Here is a 3,911-nt window from a genome sequence, read left to right on the forward strand (position 1 = left end):
ATGGTCAGATACTGTGCTTGAAATCAAGACCTCAAAGGTGGAAGCATCACTGATGATCACAGGATGTGCATCTCAAATGCCTACTTTCGATACTACAGCGCTGAGCTTAGGGCCACCTACCGCCCACTGGTCTATGTGTCCCTCGAGAACAGGGATCCTGCCTCACTTTTCTTAATGATGCTCAGCCCTGAGCCTGAATCTAGTACATAGTAAGTGTTTAATAGATATTTGTTGAATGAAAGAAAGGGAAATAAATCCTATATGAACGGCTGTGCTAAGTGTCCCTACCTCCTCAAAGAGGGAAATGAGTTCCTCTGAGTTTAGGGCAGAACAAAGGACAGAACTCAGGCCAGGTGGCTGAACCACAAGTAAAAAATTCCAGGTAGCTCCTTACAAGTTAAATGTTCTTCTACAAGCTTTTATTCCTTAGAACCTAGTGCTGACACTAGGACTGTCTCCATGTGCCCACCCTCTCCCTGAGCTGCTTCAATAAGGGCTTCCTTCTCACATCTGCACCTGGGGAAGGTTGGGGCAGGGGGCTGTAGGGAGAAGAGATAGGATGTGTAAGAGCCTGTAGAGGTCAGACACACAGGAGGGGAGAGTGGGGGAGGAGCCCAGGGCTAGTTCATGCCTTCAACAGACATTTCCTGAGCCCCTACCATGTTCCCACCTGTGCCAGGTGCTGGGGACCCCTAGCTGATTAAGACCTCAATCTTGGGACTTCCCTGGCGATATATCTGCCAAAGGACAACGTGGTCATCGTCCTGGTTTCAGGCCGCCAGGGTTAGTCTCTGCACCCAAGGCCAAGGGGCCTCTGTGGCTTGAGCTGCATGTGCAGACCAACAAAGAGAAATGATTGTCTTGTAAATGCCCTTGTGCACAGCAAGAGGGAGGGAAGGAGAAGGCAGCAAGGGCTGAGGGTCTAGGAGAGGGAGCAATGCTCAGCCCAGCTCATCACGCCATCAGGCAACAGTCTAGTGTCTCTCCTCCCTGTCTTGTCCTCCTGCAACCCAAAGAGTGCAGGGCCAGACAAGGTTTTGTTGTTTCAAGTTTCAATCTGATCACTGCCTCTAGCGATATCTGTTGAGTCTGTTTACCCAGCATCCATCTCTCCAGCTCTTTATTAATCCCCCATTTCTCACCTTTTCCCCCAAATACTCTCACCTGAGAGATGAGCTCTAAGGTTGGTCATGTGAGTGAAGAAAACAAGGGGGCACCCGGACTTGAACCAGGGACCTCTTGATCTGCAGTCAAATGCTCTACCCCTGAGCTATACCCCCAGTTACAACTGTCCTGCTAATATCATTTCATGTGCAGAATCATGTTGCGTTAACACGGACAGTCAGTGGCAGAGATTAAATTTCAACTGATAAAAAAAATTTTTAAGCAATTTAGATCAGAGAAGAAACTGACTTCCAGAAATTCAAAAGTTATCAGGACTCTCCCTTTTCTTTGCTTCCTTCTCAAATCAGCTTTAATCTCTCAAACCAATCTCTCCACGCAGCTGATACCCCACCTCCAGCACCTCTAGGCTCACATCTCCACACCGTGGTTGCCAGAGAGAAAAGGGCTTAACTCTGAAAAATCCTAGAGAAGGCCTGGCCTGGCTGGGTTGTAGTGCAACCAGGGGACAGGGTACTTAAGTGGTATAACCATTTCAGGAGTGATGTCACATAAGAATGTATCTGCTCCCACTCAGAATACACGTCTATAGTACAGGGAGGGAGGGTGAGCCCCCCAAAGAAGTCAGGGGCAGCCAAGACATGGCCCCAGGGGGCCACCTCTGCAGCTCTGGGCCTCGCTGGTCGAGTCTACCATACGAAGCAGGAGAGCAGTCGATTGCTTCTGCGGCCTGGAGTCCTCAGAAGCCCTCCACAGCCACAGATTCCTTGACGGTTTTCGCTCGTTCATCCAACAAGTACTTCGTAGGTGGCTACTGTGTGCCTGACCCTATCAACTGCACAGTTCCTGGCCTCAGGAGCGGGCAGCCTAGAGGAGGTGTCTGCCACGGCAACAAGTGGTACTAACATGGTGAGAACCGGACGCTGTGGGAACACAGAGAGAGAGAGCATTCATTAGAAGCCTGACCAGAGGCGGGGGTCATGACATGCTCCCCATTTGAAATGGGCTGTGCACTCTGAGGGGCTCATTTAATAAACAGGGGAGGTAGGCAAGGAATTCTGGGTGAAAATGGCACTAAGGACTAAGGAATCAGGTGAAGCTCTTGACAAGGTTCAAGAACGGCTGGTGCACACGGCTGGTGTTGGGTGAGGTGGGAGGGGGTCCTGGAGAGGAGATGGCACAGTCTGTAGGCAGCAGGACCCCCACGGGAACTGATGAGCCACGTGGGCCCTGGGTGTAACTCCAGGGAGAGAGAAGGGATAGTCAGACCCACCAACGTGTTGAGGCTGGAGCACTGACGGCAGGTCAAGAAGTTGGGGTTCAAGTCCTGATGTCGTCTCCATGTTCTGAATGTCCTCTCTTATTCACATCATAGCCCATTTGGCAGACAAGATCTTTGACCTTTCTATGCCTCTGTTTCCTCATCTGTTAAGTGGGGATTATAAAAGGCCCTACAATTGTGCGGATTAAATGAGATCCTTTAGAGCAGGAGTCAGCAAACTATAGCCCACAGCCAGGGTACAGCCCCAGGAGCAAAGAATGGTTTTGATATTTTCAAATGGCTGGAGGGTGGAAATGGTACAGAGTACGTGCTTCATAAACATTAGCTGTTATTTCTAATAATAATAATATATTGTGACATGTGAAAATTATAAGAAATGCAAATTTCAGAGTCCATCAAGTTTTATCAGAGCACAGCTGCTCTCACCCATCTGCAGCTGCCTTCCTCTACTAGGGCAGAGTTGAGTGGTTGCAACAGGGACCAAATGCCCATAAAACTAAAAATATGTACTCTCTGGCCCTTTTCAGAATAAAATGTGCTGACTCCTGACTTCGAGTCTTTATAGAGTTCTGCCGGATACATAACAAATACTTAATAAAAAGTAGCTATTGCCGGTATTATTATAGCCATGGGCAAACACCGTTCACTGGGGAGTCCGGAGTCTCTGATTCCCTCACTTTGGGGCATCATCAGCTCCAGCTCCCTCCTCTTCCCAGCTCTTCTACTTAGAGCTGACCAACTGCTCCTCGCTGGGGTGGCGTGAACGACGCGCAGGAACAGGGGTGGGCACGCGTCCTCGAGGAGCACACACTGATTACACTGGTGGCAGGTATCTGGCCATGACTCTCGAAATGACGAAAGCACATAACTCTGACCCAGAAATGAGACTTCTAGAAACTTAAAGACATATGCACATATTTGTGGAATGATGTTTGTGCAAGGCTATTCCACTGCACCATTATTTGTAATTCCAAAACGCTGGAAACAACCCAATTGTCCCTCATCCGAGGACTGGTTAAATAAGTCATGGAACATCCTGGAGTCGAATACTAATAAACAGCCATAAAAATGGTGATGCTCTGCTCTTTATGCACCGATACGGAAAGACGGACAAAGAAGAAACAAAACAGCAAGCTGCAGAACAATGTATGTACACACCATATAGCGCCACCGTCAGTGAGGAACAAAGGAGGGGAGAAAATATATTTGCTTCCATATGCATAAAAATTCTCTAGAAAGATATACGGCCAACATTAGATGCCTGCAGGGAGGGGAAGTGGGGGGGGCAGAGGTTAGATGGAATATTCCTGCACACCCTTTCCTAATGTTTGAATGTTGAACCATGCAAATGCATTCTTTATTTCAGTATTTCATTACCCATCTAAAAAAGAAAGTGTAACAAGAACAGAAACACAATGTAGCCCAAGTGTCACCATTTCTGTGACACTCTCCCTCACCTCCACCCCCTCCCACTGGGCATCTATCCTCCACATAAACATGTACATTT

At 48.2% G+C, this 3,911-nt stretch overlaps 1 non-coding gene across 1 annotated transcript; it reads right to left on the bottom strand.

Moving 5' to 3' along the window:
• Positions 1 to 1,208: 1,208 nt before the first annotated feature.
• TRNAC-GCA (transfer RNA cysteine (anticodon GCA)) lies at positions 1,209 to 1,280 on the bottom strand. Its single transcript has one exon. It is a non-coding gene; the product is annotated as a tRNA-Cys (tRNA).
• Positions 1,281 to 3,911: the final 2,631 nt, after the last annotated feature.

Source organism: Globicephala melas, chromosome 9 (assembly GCF_963455315.2).
Source record: "Globicephala melas chromosome 9, mGloMel1.2, whole genome shotgun sequence".
In the NCBI taxonomy this organism is placed as follows: Eukaryota; Metazoa; Chordata; class Mammalia; order Artiodactyla; family Delphinidae; genus Globicephala; species Globicephala melas.